Source organism: Erinaceus europaeus, chromosome 4, assembly GCF_950295315.1.
Source record: "Erinaceus europaeus chromosome 4, mEriEur2.1, whole genome shotgun sequence".
Taxonomy (NCBI): domain Eukaryota; kingdom Metazoa; phylum Chordata; class Mammalia; order Eulipotyphla; family Erinaceidae; genus Erinaceus; species Erinaceus europaeus.
This window is the reverse complement of record NC_080165.1, coordinates 83606583-83622786: the sequence shown is the minus strand read 5'-3', so window position 1 is coordinate 83622786 and position 16204 is coordinate 83606583. Positions and strand designations below refer to the sequence as shown.

The 16204-nt window shown below is 36.0% G+C and overlaps 1 pseudogene; it reads right to left on the bottom strand.

Moving 5' to 3' along the window:
- Nucleotides 1–6197: 6197 nt before the first annotated feature.
- LOC132538497 (small nucleolar RNA SNORA70) lies at nucleotides 6198–6321 on the bottom strand (annotated as a pseudogene).
- Nucleotides 6322–16204: the final 9883 nt, after the last annotated feature.

The following is a 16204-nucleotide window of genomic DNA, read 5'->3' as shown; positions in this document are numbered from 1 at the left end:
ACTTTTTGTTTCTCTCTTGCAGCCTTTAGGATCCTTTCTTTATCCTTACTTCTCATTGTGACTATGATGTATCTTGGTGTCTTCATGTCTGGGTTGATTCTGTTTGGTACTCTCTGGGACTCTTGAATCTTGATGTCCTTTCTGTTATTCAGGTCTGGGAAGTTTTCTTCTATTATTTCCTCTAGAAGGTTTGCTTCCCCTTCCTCTCTTTCTTCCTCCGGCAGGCCAATTATATGAATGTTACTTCTTTTGAGATCATCCCATATGTCTCTGTTGTTGTTTTCAGTGTCTCTCAATCTCTTTTAAAGCTCTTTCACCTCTTTCTTAGTTTTCTCTAACTCATCCTCTGTCTGACTAATTCTGTTTTCTGCTTCTGTTAGCCTGCTTTCCCTTGCCTCAGCTTCTTTCTTCATTACAGCTATTTCAGCTTTCAGTTCTCTAATTGCCTCAAGATAATCAGTATTTTCCTTGGAGGTCTCAACTGTTGTTTCCCTAATACTGCCATTCCTTTCCTCCAATGTTGTTTTCATTTCTGTGATTAATAAGTTTATTATTGCTTGCATACTTTTCTTATCTATGGTTACTTCTGGCTGAGTTGTAGTTTCTTCTTCATTCATTGGAGTAGCAGTTTTGTTTTTGATCTACCCATTTTTTGACTTATGTGTTTCTTTTTTTTATGCTCTGTTGTTTCTCAGTTGTTGTGTCTTGAGTACAAGTAACACTGTACTAAATACCTTTATGACAATTGCACTCACTAACCTCAGGAATTACAGTAGCAACTGAAGCAAGTATTTAAGTAGTTTAATCGTTACCAGTTAGCCAAACAATTTCTCCAATCCGTGAAAAAATAGTAACTAAATCCCAGTGAAGAAAGAGAAAAGAAAGAAAGGATAGCAAGAATAGACAGTTATGCAAATCTACTATCCACTGTATTCTAGGGGTAACAAGAGTGGAAAGTGAACTAGAGCAGAGATACAAACATAGAGAGTCCACTCTGAGTCAGATTTCTTCCCCAAAATAATTCCAAATTCAGAAAGGCAAAGAAGAAGGAAGAAGTGTATGACAAGATTAAAAGAGAGAGAGAGAGAGAGATGAGAGAAAAGTGAAAAGATAAGAAAAATAGCTGTAATTAAAGAGCAGTGAAAGGAAATTCCCAAATGTGTATCAGTGAATTCAAAAAGCACACTGTGTTGTAGGGGCTGGGGGCTGTGACTTTGGAAGCTGTAGGATTAAGGAAGAAGGGATGACAAGAATGAGAAAAAGAAAAAAAATAGGAAAGAAAGAGAGAGAGAGAAAAAAGAAAAATATAAGAAAAAGAACAGTCATCAAAGGGCAGTGAAAGGAAAGGGGTTTTTTTGTATTTATTTTTAATTATTTAATTAGCTATGTGGAGTGATGTGGGGGGATTGGCTACTTAGAAAGAAAAAATGCCTGAGGTTTCAGAAGGGTATAGACTTAGAATTAATGATACTCCCTGGTGGGGCAGGAATTTGGTAAAGAAAAGGAGCTCCTCTCCCCTGCTAGGAGCTGGTCCCCAGGGACTGGTTATTGGGGGGCGGGGGTGGGAAGGAGGTATGCTTGAAAATTAAAAGGAAGAAAAAAATTTTTTCCCCTTTTTTTCCCTACTCTAATTATTAACCCAAATTAAGTTATAGTCACCTCCTTGGTGTCACCGCTAGGACCCCTTATTGGCTGGCCTGCTAAAGGCAGAAAATCCTACCGTTTCCAGGAGATGTGGTCAGAGCTCAGCCACTAGCAGCTTCTCAGTCCACCATCTTCTGGGAACCCCCCCCGAAGCTTTTTTAAAGGATTTCTCAAAAATGAAAACTAGTTCCAAGTCCTTTTGATCCAATGAGAGCTGTACTCAAAGATGTCCTTGGATCTGCCCTCAGGGTCGCGGTGGTCCCCGGAGACTCCCAAGAGAAAGCCCCCGAGCTACAGTGCTCCCTCCCGGTCCTCTGCCGGCCGCCCAGCAGCGATCTGCAACCGGTGGAGGAGCCACCTTCCCGGGCCGAGGACAATGCCGGTGCACCCGCCTTGCCTGCCGCCCCTGGGAAGTCTGGAGCAGCCCGCCAGCTAGTCCGCGCCACCTCTACTCTATTATTGACCCAAATTAAGTTATAGTCACCTCCTTGGTGTCACCGCTAGGACTCCTTATTGGCTGGCCTGCTAAAGGCAGAAAACCCTACCATTTCCAGAAGATGTGATCAGAGCTCAAGCCACTAGTAACTTCTCAGTCCGCCATCTTCCAGAAACTCCCCTATTTCATAACTAATATCTTTAAAAATATGATGGGTCAAGTCCTCTAGAAGTAAATGTTCATAAGTTATAGATCAATAGTCCTTGAAAATATTAATACCAGTTTTTAACAGTCCAGGAATAAAACTTGTCTTGATTCACAAATAGGTTCTGGCAGAAACACAAATTTATGATAGTATGATACAGGACGCAATTAAGTTTAATTTGAATTTCATGGTAAGTGGTAACTATTTGTTGACATCATTCTAAACTATTCTAAGCAGAATAAACTCGTGAGTTTTCATATTTTATATGTAAGAAATCTCCAATCCCTTTAAGGTTTTTGCTATCTAGTAATGAAGTTATGGTTTTTATTCATAACCAAAGTTAAGCATATAGTGATTGCAACTATCTCTTCACAACTAATACTAGTCTTATCAATTCTATTCTAAAATATTCCTGGGAACTTACTGAGCATAATTTAGATATTAAAGTGTTTGAGGAAAAGAGAAAATGTCTTGGCAAATCATTTTTACACTTTGAAGAGAATATATGTACAAAGTTTTTATATAAAGTTTCATATTTCTTAATTATTTTATACATTCAAATAGCTCTGTCCTTTAGTCTGAATTTTTTTATGTCCATTGCTTTGTTTTTAATCTCGAGTTGACATAATTGTCATATAAAGATCAACTTTGGATTAGAAACTAAACAGAAAATTATGTGATTAAAAAGAAATAAATAACCCCTGTTGATCCAGAATACAGTGAAGAAGTTGCCTACCAGACTTTCATTCTCAAGGTCTCAGAGTTCACAAATTCAGTCTCACCATAAATTCTGAGTCAACAAATCTTTGAGACTTGTTAAATTATGCTGCAGTCAAACTCAGTGTGAAAATGGTTTGTGAAGAAAAGATTACTGCTCTATGCAAAATCAGGAACAACAAAAATCACAGTAGAAAAGTGAAATTCTATAAGGACATGCCTAGGCATAATTTCAAGTAACAGGGCATAGCCAATAACTGCTGAGAAACCATAGCAACAGGCAGACCAAGCTGGCATGTTACTAATCTGAGATGGGCTGGTTCTTGTAAGGGGAGGAAGCTAAGCTGTAAGTAGGATCAAGCCTTGAAACAAAGAAAGCAAACTTCCTTTCTTAAAGAAAGGAATGCAACCTTATTAGTACACTGTTCTAATAGATGTTTGTAATATAACACTATCATTAAACAAGACTCACATTAGGGACTTTTATACCATTAAAATCCATGTATTAGGACTATGATACAAGGAAATAATTTTGGTAACTAAATAATTTACTTCTTTTGAATGTCATTTGAAAAAATATATATTTACATTTAAAAACAATAAGGAGACACACTAAGAAAATTTTTATATGCATCATCTAAGTTAAATGGCAAATAGTTATTTGGTTATGAAAATTTAGAAAATTATTGTAAAAAATGCTAAAAGTGATTATTTTATATATGTTAGGAACAAAAAGGTTTAAAATATTTAAATTAATTCAGTATGTCAGAAATGAAGCATTATTTCTCAATATAAATCCTAAGAATTCAGGGAACATACAAATATAGGAATGAAAACACTAAGATTTATTTTAAGTTTTTGCAAATATATATTATTATTCCTTTCCATGTATAAAAGGAGTTTAATATTTAGCAAAATGTAAATAAAAATCAATCAAACAAACAAAAACCAAGTACCAATAGTAAGATAGAAATTATTCTCTATATTTCTTATTATTTCCTTGAATATTTATAAAGTTGGACTGCATATTTTCCTGTATGAATTAACTATAACTCTAAAATTAAATCTTAACCAAGTAAACATATCTACAAAAAAAAGAAGAACTTTAAAGAAGAAAAATGGGGTTTGAAGTAAAATTTTAAGTTATATTCCCCAGATAGTATTTTATATGAGACACTTTCTTGTGCTCACAGTAAGATAGAAAGTGATGTTTATTGAAAATGACCATTTGTATGAATTGAGATTGGAAACTGCTAAATATATAATTACTTCCAATACAGTAAGTGGGACTTTGTAAGGATCTAAATATCCATATATTGTTCAAAATTACTTTATTAAATCAATGGTATAAAAATTACTCTTAGTAGCTGTAACTCCTTAATGGTAAAGACACTGGTGGGTGCAATTAGTTTGAGTTTTCACATCCACACACATACACACCTACTTTATATGCATTTAAAACTATACTTCTTAAATTTTATAATACTATAAAACATGCTAAATCAATATTTAAAAAACACAGCACAAGGGGACTGGGCAGTGGCACTGGTGAGCTTAAGCTCACATAGTACAAAGTGCAAGGACCCAAGCAATGATACATGTTCAATTCACAGCACCCCACCTGAAGGGGGAATGTTTCACAAGTGGTGAAGCAGGTGTGCAGGTGTCTCTCTTTCTCTCTTCCTCTCTAAATTCCCTTACTCTTTCTGTCCTATCCAATAAAAGGAAAAAAAAATGTCTGCCAGGAACAGTGAATTCATAGTCCTGGTACTGAGCCCCAGCAATAACCTTGGAGGCAAAATAAAAAATAAAATATATATAATAAACATAAAAATAAAAAATAGTACAAAAATAGGCTCCAAATGAAATTTAAAAAATAGTAACTTGTACCAATAAGAAATTATAAATATTTGCCAACATATGAGTATGTTAAGTTTATTCACATCTATTTAACCCTAACAAATGAAATAAGACAAAGAAAATGTGGACAGAGAAAACTTTATTTAATGAAGCAGAAAAGAGAGACTGCCCCCAATGCATAATCATATTTTTAAAAAATGTACTCTATATTTGAGCCTGCTGTTCATTTCCTGGGGATATATCCAAACGAACCAAACACAGCCATCTAAAGAGATCTGATCTGGTTCATAGCAGCACAATTGGTAATAGCCAAAACATGGAAGCAGCCTAGGTGTCCAACAACAGATGAGTGGCTGAGTAAGTTTTGGTATATATACACAATGAAATACTACCCAGCTATTAAAAATGAATTCACCCTTTCCACCTCATCTTAGATGGAGCTTGAAGGAATTATGTTGTGTTAAGCCAGAAGAAAAGAATGAATATGGGATGATCTCACTCATAGACAGAAGTTAAGTAGTAAGCAGAGAAAGGGAAACATAAAGAAGAACTTGAACTGGGTTTGGTATATTGCACTGAAGTCAAAGACTCTGGGGGAAGGGAGGATTTCTAGTCCACCATGGGGGGGGGTGGAGAGAGGGTGACAAACTTTTGGTGCTGGGAAATTTATGAAACTATATTCCTACTAATTTATAATCTAATAGATTACTATCAAATATGTCAGGGGAAATATATTGACTATTTCAAGTGTTTGTATAACCTTTTATTAGTGATTTAATAATGATTGACAAGACTATGGTATAAGAGGGGTACAATTCCTTACAATTCCCACCACCAGAGTTCCATATCCCATCCCTTCCATTGAAGCTTCGCTATTCTTTATCCTTTGGGGAGTATGGACCAAAGATCTTTCTGGGGGTGCAGAAAGTGGAAGGTCTGGCTTCTGTGATTACTTCTTCTCTGGACATGGGTGTTGACAGGTCGATCCATACCCGCAGCCTGTTTCTATCTTTCCCTAGTAGGGAAGGACTCCAGAAAGTTGGGTTCTCGGACACACTGGTGAGGTTGTCTGCTCAGGGAAGTCACTTTGGTGTGTGTCATGGTAGCATCTGCAGCTTGCTGGCTGAAAAGTAGTAAGATATAAAACAGGGCAAATTGTTTAATAATCAGGGACCTAAAGGTAAAATTATAGTAGATGAAATTTGGGGTCTTCATGTTTGAAGGAGCTAGGAAATCTTTTTCTTAGGTATATTCCAAGGGGTCCGTGACTTTACTAATTTTTTTAAGGTTAGGGACAGCAGGAGGTCAGGCATAAAGTGAATACAGAGCAGGAAGGGCTGTCTCCAGGGACCCTTATGGCAGCCTGTACAAGCAACAGATTACATAGACTATCCAGGAGGCTGCTGTTTGCATACGAGGTGCCTGGGGAGGGCAGCATGACTGGCTTAATTGGCTGCAGAACTTTCCTAATTTTTGCCTGAGTCTGACAGCTAACACGCAGATGGGGTAGGAGTATCGTCTGGGAAGATGGTGTCAAAGTTGAAGATAGGATTAGAAAGCTGGATAACAAGGTCAGGTGGTAGTACAGTGGGTTAAAGGTACAAAGTACAAGGACCGGTTTAAGAATCTGGTTCAAGCCCCTGGCTCCCCACCTGCAGGGGGGTCACTTCACAGGCAGTGAAGCAGGTCTGCAGGTGTCTATCTTCCTCTCCCCCTCTCTGTCTTCCCCTCCTCTATCCATTTCACTCTGTCCTATCCAACAATGACGACATCAATAACAACGACAATAATAACTACAACGATAAAGACAACAAGAGCAACAAAAGGGGGAAAATTTTTTAGAAAGAAAATAAAGCTGGATAAGGGCAGAGAGAAGTTCCCAAATATTAGAAAAGTATATACATACCATTAACTGTAAACCCCATCAATTTGACCTCAGGTCCATGTCTATTCATATTTAGCACAGAATCTCATGTAACCTCTGCGTCCTTTTTAGTCTGAGCTTGCGTTCGATCGTCATAGTGAGGAACATTCTTGGATGCACTCATTTTAGGACCAGTCTTTCTCAAGTGTCAGAGTATGTTGACTCAGCTTTCCTCGGAGAGTGGGGCAATTTCAACCACTGTTGTTCTACATTGAGGGCAATGTCCTGTAGAGGCCTGCTAGAGGGTTTATAGTGTTATTCCTTATGAAGATGACCAGTGATGGTGGAGAGAGGGATCTGTCAGTGGTAAAGGCCCATCATGTGGGAATCTAAGGATTCCCTGACTAGGGCTCAGGATGTCGGAATGGTCTGGTAGTAACCAAAAGGGCCATCATTAAAGTGTTCCGGTCTCTTGCTTTTATCCAGCTTTTGTAGTCTTTACTTTATCTGATATGGTTAGATTTAGAGTGACTGAGGGAAGTGAAATATGAAGTAGGTGAGGACGGTATCTAGGACTAAATGAAAATATTTGATTAAGTACCTTGTGGTGACTTTTTTAGGTCTTTCTACTTGCTTGCTGCACTTATTGAGGATTATTTCAAGTTCACTAACTGCCTAGATTTATGTTCTGATTATATATTTCTTTAAAGTAAACATTTAATATTTCAGATTTGTAAACTGATTAATAATTTCAAAAAATAACTTTTGTTTTTTAAATACTAAGTTACCTACAACCTTAGAGCAGATAGATCAGAGTCATTTGGTCCTTTCTGTATCTAAGATATTGTTATTAGTAGAGATCATTACATGACATGAAGCATGGTACAATTAAGTATAGTATAGTAAATCCTAACCATGGGATTTTCAAAGAAAACCCATGATGTATATTACCTTTTCAAAATGTAATACTACAAGGAATCTTTTCCATTTAAAAAAAAAAACTGTATTTCTAGGGGTCAGGTGGTTGCAGTGGGTAATGCATACATGGCGGGAGGGGAAGGACCAGTGTAAGGATTCTGGTTCCAACCTCTGGCTCCCCACCTGCAGGGGAGTAGCTTCACAGGTGGTAAAGCAGGTCTGCAGGTGTCTATCTTTCTCTCCCCCTCTCTGTCTTCACCTCCTCTCTCAATTTCTCTGTCCTATCCAACAATAACAACACCAAATAATAACCAGAACAATGGTACAACAACAAGAGCAACAAAAGGGAAAAAAAAAGGCTTCCAGGATTAGTGGATTCCTAGGTGCAGGCACTGAGCCCCAGCAATAACCCTAGAGGCTTATTTTAAAAAAAAATGTATTTTTTCCAGTCCTGTAAATTCTGAGACTTTGCTTATATTTTTTTAAATTTATTTTTTATTTAAGAAAGGATAAATTAACAAAACCATAGGGTAGGAGAGGTACAACTCCACACAATTCCCACCACCCAATCTCCATATCCCACCCCTTCCCCTGATAGCTTTCCCATTCTCCATCCCTCTGGGAGCATGGATCCAGGGTCATTGTGGGTTGCAGAAGGTGGAAGGTCTGGCTTCTGTAATTGGTGCCCCGCTGAACATGGACGTTGACTGGTCAGTCCATACTCCCAGTCTGCCTCTCTCTTTCCCTACTAGGGTGGGTCTCTGGGGAAACGGAGCTCCAGGACACATTGGTGGGGTCTTCAGTCCAGGGAAGCCTGGCTGACATCCTGATGGCATCTGGAACCTGATGGCTGAAAGGAGAGTTAACATACAAAGCCAAACAAATTGTTGACCAATCATGGACCCAAAGGTTGGAATAGTGGCTGAAAAGAGAGTTAACATACAAAGCCAAACAAATTGTTGAGCAATCATGAACCCAAAGCTTGGAATAGTGGAGAGGAAGTGTTAGGGGGGTACTCACTGCAAACTCTAGTGTACTTCTGCTTTCAGGTATATATTTTGCACTAGTTTATGGATACGTGTGAACATATGCTCTCTCAGAACCTGGTCTATATCTAGGTTTTGGGACTTTGTTAGAAAATGAACCACCTGGGATGGAATTAGAGAATACTATGAAAGGAAAGGTCTCACCCGAGTGATGAAGCTGAAGGGTTGTCATTCCACACGTGAAGTCTCTGGACACAGTCTGAGCTGAAGCATGTTGAGGTGGCAATCGTTGTGTTGATTAGGTTGTGATCGGCTGATGCAACATTATTTGATATGAATTGGGAAAGGCATGCGGGAAAGTGGGCCCTATCCTAAGGTTCTAGGACTGGGGGAAATATAGATTTTATAGTGGAGATGTGAGGTTCCTGCTGTCTTAGGGTTCAAAAAGACAATGGATAGTTATTGTTACCATCACATTATTTGACAATTGGGTTAACTTTGGAAAGTCCTTTTGTTAGGGTTTGCTGTATAGTACCCAGTATCTTGCATGTAGCTGTGCTATTGGTCGCTTCTGATCTACTTGGTCTAGGCTTTTGAGAGAGTCTGCATATCAAATACACAGCCTATATATTAAAAAGACTCAGTCTGTGTTTTAAAAACTTCAAGACATACAATTAATTCCCCCCCTCATATTAATTAACTAGTGATTTATATGACTACACTTTACTAGGAGTGTACATAAACACCATTCCCACCACCAAAAGACTGTGTCTCATCCCACCCACCGGCCCAGGAAGCTGCATGTCTACTGCTTATATTTTTTGATGCCTTTCCTTTAAATCAAGTGATCCTTTACCCTGTTATAGTGCCTCAACTAAATCAGAGAATACCAGTGTCACCATGCTCTGTTATGCTGCCACTGCCTCTGTGCTTCAGAGTGTATCCAGAGATGCCAAGCCTGAGATGTCAAACTTCCAACTCCATAATCTGGCAAGACCTTTTCTAATACATGGGAGTGTCTATTTCTATTTCAGATGGCACATTCTCTAACAAAGTTACAGATCCTAGATATAAGCTAGGACCTGTAATAGATCCCTCTGTCCACCTTAACTATTCACTTCAAGAACATTATCATAAGCCCTTTCAAGGGCCACTCCAGGACTATGCTCTCACTATAAAATAGCAATGGTAGGAACTGCTCCATTCTCCAAGCAGACACTGGGTCTTCCTACACTGACTCTGGTTCTGCAGTGAGTGTAACCTAGAATGTTCCTATAGTTGTGACTATAGACTGTGAGTTCTGACTACGGCGACTCAGAGGTTGTATAGGCTCCTGTTTTAAATATAATTATATATGGGCCCTGGGCCTGATTGATGTGGCAAAAAGTTAACTGTATTGGTATATTTTCTTCAATTTCGGGAGCTACTTTCTACCCCAATCCAGCTTTCTAGTTCTTTTCTCAACTCTGACAGTATCTAACCAGTCAATAATTTTATTCTTCTTCCATGTTAGCTATCAATCATAGGCAAAAGTTATTAAAGTCACAAGCTCTGAGCATCATACCTAAAATAGACTTCCTAGCTTCTTTTTTAAAAATATTTTCTTAATATTTATTTATTGAATGGAGACAGCCAGAAATCAAGAAGGTGATAGAGTGGGAGAGAGACAGAGAGACATCTGCAGCACTACTTCACCACTCACAAAGCTTTCCTCCTGCAGGTGGAGACCGGGGACTCGAACCTGTGTACTTGTACATAGTAATAAGTGCATTCAACCAGGTGAGCCACCACCTGGCCCCTCCTAGCTTCTTTTCACCCTAAAATCCCTATTTCCAATCTGTTCTATCCCTACCTTTTGATTCCTGTTTATTCAATGTTTTTCCCCCCCTGCTTCTTATCTTACTGCCTTTAGCCACAAGTTGCAGATGCTACTCTGATTTCATCCTGAACTCCATGAGCTGATAACTTCACCACTGTGTCTCAAAACCTCACTTCTCCAGAGCTCTACCCAACTAGGGAAAGATAGAAATAGGCTTTGGGTATGGATTGACCTGCCAATGCCCATGTTCAGTGGAGAAGCAACTACAGAAGCCAGAACTTCCACCTTTTGCACTCCAATAAGAATTTTGGTCCATATTCCCAGAGGAGGAGAAATGTTAGGGGGAGATGGTCAAAAGCCTCTAAAACCCCAATTCCATCAGCACCCTAGAGAGAAAAGAGGAAAAAATGAAGGGCACTCAGAAGTAGTAACTGGTGTAGGTGTGACATGAAAGGAAGAGAAGGCAGGGCCATAGAACAAAATGAGCAAATATATATAAATATAAATAGATAGTTTTATCAATAGTTGTCAATGCATTTCTGTGACCTACTGCAGTTTGCAGTGGAGGGAGTGGAGCACAGAACTCTGGTGGTTGGAATGGTGTGAAATTTAATCAGTAATAATAATAAACTAGACACTACTAAAATTATCTATGCAAAATATGTAATAATAAAATATGTGTAATAACTCATTTATTTTGGAGATTAAGATTTTTTTCTCTTCACTGCCACAAAAATTAAGTACAAAAAGAATAAAATGTGCTTAAATAGTTCAGTTGGGAGAGGGTTAGACTGAAGAAGATAATAAAGCCCAAAAAAATGGGGTAAAGTTCAAGGTGTTCGTAATATAATTAATCAAGTTCCTAAAACAAACAAATGCTAACATCAATGACAAAAAAATATATAAAGTCAAATGCATCATGGTGAAACTATTGATTATCTCTTTCACATGTTTGTCTCTTTTTTCTCAATATGTATGTTCTGTACAACTTTTTTTTTTTGCCTCCAGGGATATTGCTGCATGCTCTATGAATCCACTGCTCCTGGAAGCTATTTTTTTCTTTTTGTTGCCCTTGTTGTTTGTTGTTGTTGGCTAGGAAAAAGAGAAAATGAGAGAGGAGGAGAAGGCAGGGAAGGGGAGAGAAAGATAGACACCTGCAGACCTGCTTCACCACTTGTGAAGCAACCCTCCTCCAGGTGGGAAGCCAGGGACTCAAACCAGGATCCTTAGCTGGTCCTTGCGCTTCGCACCATGTGCTCTTAACCTGCTACTCTACTGTCTGGCCCCCCTGTATAACTTTTTAAATACAGCTTCTAAAGAGATAATTATCTTGCAATGATCCTTAGCACAAGAAAAATGGGATAATGATGGAGCCTTCACTGTGGTCAAAATGACTGGTTTTAATTCTAAATCTTTTGCTTACAAATTCAATCTTGTGAAACTATTTTTTGTCTTTAATGAGTGTCTCCCTTCCAATTCTGAAGTGCTAGAGTTCATCAAATATGTACCTACTTATTTTAATTTTTTTTCTTCTAAAAGCAGAAACTGACACAGATGTACGTTATTATGAAAGTGATCACAGGTAGCAAGAGAGGGTTTTATAGGGAGGAAAGAAAATATAATGATCACTGTTGTAAACAACAGATCTCAGGAAGAAAGGAAAGACATTTGGAAGTAACAACAGGTATAGGCATGACTTAGGCAGGACTATACAAAAAAAAATGACAAAAAGAACCCCAAAAACCTTGATATAAGTCAATATAGATGTAGATGTTGATATAGATATAAATCCAACCTATATTTGTGACCTTGGGAAAACTATTGTAGTTTCCAATGGAGGGAATGAGGACACAGAACTCTGCTGGTGGGAAATGTATAAAATTATACCCCTATTACCTTATAATTTTGTAACTCAATATTAAATTACTAGTAAAAAATAAAATGAAAAACAGACCTTAGTCCAGCCAGAACTTAAAATGTAAATTATCATCACAACCTAAAAGCCTAGGCCAGAGAATTTAGGCACCAAGTCCTATAAATTCTTAGTAGAGAATTGGTCCTCAAAGTTTCTTTTGATGAATTGGAGCTATTTCTGAACAAAGAATCTAGTTCAGAAAATGGATTCCCCAGAAAGCTTAAGTGCATGATACATGTGAAATGAGATACTAACAGTCAAGATGAGCCTGAACTTGATATTCTCTAATGTCTACCTGTGTGAACTCTTGAATCAGAGGTGAATTTATGGCATGAGATGTATTTACGAGAGAAAGATGTTTCAATCCTCGGGATAAAAAAAATAAATAAATGTTTGAATGACTTTATTTAGAGTGCAAAGAGAGAGTAACAAAAATGAGGAAAACTCAAACAGTGGAAAGACAAGAACTAAAAACAATATTATAGAAGCAAGGAAAGATCTTATGAACCAGTCTGGTCAAATATATATTACAAAGTGCTCATGAATAATAAAAAGACACGTTAGGTGTTGAGAACTACCTCTGGAATATACTGGGCACCATTGAACTGTTTTTCCTTACTATTTTTATTATCTAAAATGTTATAGAGATATTGTGAATAATTGAAGAAGTCAAGTAGAGAGCAATAAAACTTTAAGAAAACAACAGATTATATCATGTTGACCTAAAAATTACTTCAGAGATCCAAATGAGAGGAAAGAAAATAATGAAAAGTTTAAGTGTGGATGAAAGGGTTGAGGGAGAAATACAGGTCTTAGGGAGACACAACTAAACTTGAGATATCCAAATGAGGTGAGATTTCACAATTAATATCATAAGAAACATCAAAATATATTTTAGAATACACATAGATTCCTGTATATACATACACAATATGCAATATTATATAAATAAAATATCTATTTATATGTAATATTTTATATATGAAGATGTTATCATTTACTTATTCATTTATGCTCAAGTTTAAGGGAGAGGTGTTTCCATAAAATATTCATGTATTTACTATTCCAAGTTAGCAGAAAACTTAAAAGCTTGAAAATATATTTAATAAGATAGATTTTCGCTTGTTATTCTGCGAGCAATTCCACTAATGACTGCTTCTTCAATACTTTATTCTAATTAATAAAGACATGAAAGTGATTTACACATATAATTTCCTGTTAAGTATTTCCCAAAATAGTTTTCACATCAACTTCTAAAATTAAAAAAAAAATACAAAGTATCTCAGTGTCCATCACTCTGATACACTTATTTTCTTTCTTTTTTTAAATTTCTTTATTGGGTTTTAATATTTTACATTTGACAGTAAATACAATAGTTTCTACATGCATAACATTTTCCAGTTTTCCATATAACAATACAAGCCCCACTAGGTCCTTTATCATCCTTTTTGGACCTGTGTTTCCCCCCCACACATGATACACTTATTTTTTAATTAGCTTATTTATTTTCTGCTCACTTTGTTTATATATAATGATAAATTTTATAGTTTTAAACTTATCTGAGACTTTTATCAGATTTCTTTTTCACATACATACGTACTTGCTTTGTATTTCTAAATAATGAATTTTTATCCATCACAACCTACCCCCTTCAATATTTACAGCAACCATTTCCACAAAATTTCTGTATTTGCTTAAGAAATTTATACTACCCTTTTTCTCATCAGTAAGCAAATATCAGGACATTGAAGATGTCTCTAATTTTACTACACAGAACATTTTTGAGACAGCAGGCATCGGTCACTTACTTTTCTCATTAGCACAGAACATTACACTCAAAAATACATTCACCTCAATGACTCCCAGTTTTCTCAAAAGATTATTTAAAAGTGTAATTGTCTTACACGAAAGAATGAACATTCATATGTTACCATGGCATTGACTGCTACACATCAATATGAATATACTTTTACTATCCAAGCAGGCATATTGAGAGAGGGCACATTACACTCTCATGTGAGTAACAATTCCAAAATGAAACGTCACTGTGGAAGATTAGTTTCAGATGATGAGTAGTCTTCTTTGAATTAGTATATGAATCAGCTAGTTACTAACTTCTACTAATGCTGAATATTTTATGGAAATAATTCTTCCTTAAAGTGAGCACTAATCACCCAAATGAAGAGCAGAAAGACTTTTATTTTATTTTAGAAATGGAAGTAGAAAATGTAACTTTCAGAACATTTAACAAAATACTTAATGAAATGTTTTATGGTTATTTTTGGAAATTTATTGAATTCACTTTATTTCCCTTTTCAAGTTCATAGAAAAATGAGGCAATGCTCACTTTCGAATTTGAATTCAGTGAAATTACAACTGGTAAAGGTTCTTATCTAATTACAGATAAACAAATGTATCTTAATTCATAGCTGAAACAGAAATAATCCCATTATATCACATCTAAATTCAATCCTTCCAAAGGATTTAAAGAACTGAGAAAGGTGCTTAATCAAAACCAGCTAGTTAATCCAAATAACTTTCTGTTAAACATGAATGATGCTTCATCTCCAGTGTTCTGTGTTATAAATGGTGACTATTACATTATTCATTATTTGTTGATCACCCAATACATATTGAAAAACCACTACATATGTCCAGCTGCTTAAACCTCATGAGTTAAAATTTTCAGTTATAAAATATACAAAATGTAATGGAAAGTGAAAGGCAAATATACAAGTTTTCGTAATAAATTATAGCCAATTTAATTTTTTATATTCCAAAATGAAAAAAATAATGTTTTAACTTTTTCCATTATAATCACTAAAATATACTGTAGCGAACATTAATTTTTAAAATGTTATTTGATCAGTATTTGACAATAACATAATAGTAATGATGATAATGTTTTTAGTAATGACAGTGATGGTGTTGATGATGGTATAAGGTAACTGCTAAACATTGTGTACTAGTCACTGTCTTGTGTTTTGATTAATTAAATACTTCTCCATTTATTTCAAGATTCAATTGCTTATCTCAGGAAATGTTTTACTGTGACCCAGTAACATGGTACAGCATGTAGAGCACAAGGATTACACACTTTAGTTTCCTGTTTGAAAATTATTTAACATGAGTATTTTCTACCAATCTAATTGATTGTGTGCCCCCAAAAAACTTACCAGATTGTGGGCTCCTCCTGTTACTTGGTTAATTAAAAATACTCACATGATGGATGTTCTGTTCATTTGTGTACTACCCATTCTTAGTGATTGGAATACTTAATGGAACTATTTTTACATATTTTTTCTTTATTGGGAGGATTAATGATGTATTTTACTGTTGACTATAAACCATTAATCCCCCAATAAAGAAATTTAAAAAAAAAGAAAAAGATGAACATGGTTTAATTTCAAAGTTTGGCTCATAATATGCATGTCCATGATCAGATTATTTAGTTCATATTGTGTTTTCTTATCTCTAGCTATTAAACACACTAGTCCTAGCTCTTTAGTGTTGCTATATACTTGTTAAAATTCACTTCTGAGTGAATTGTGGATTGGTCAAGTAAGCAGTTAATGTAGTTGTGAGCATATATATTTTTTAATTATCAATAGTAACTACTTCTCAAGATATCATTATTGCAGATTTTCCTGCTATTTGGTGCTGTTGGCAAAATCCACAGGTATACTATTTTTGTGTGGTTTTATTACAAAATAATATCCTATGTCATAATTGGAAGGTACCCTTAAAAATGAAAGACTAAAAAAATGGATAATAGCTTTCAATTTCCTCTGACATTATTGTTTTTATTTTCTTGACTTAAAAAATCTATCTATATTGATA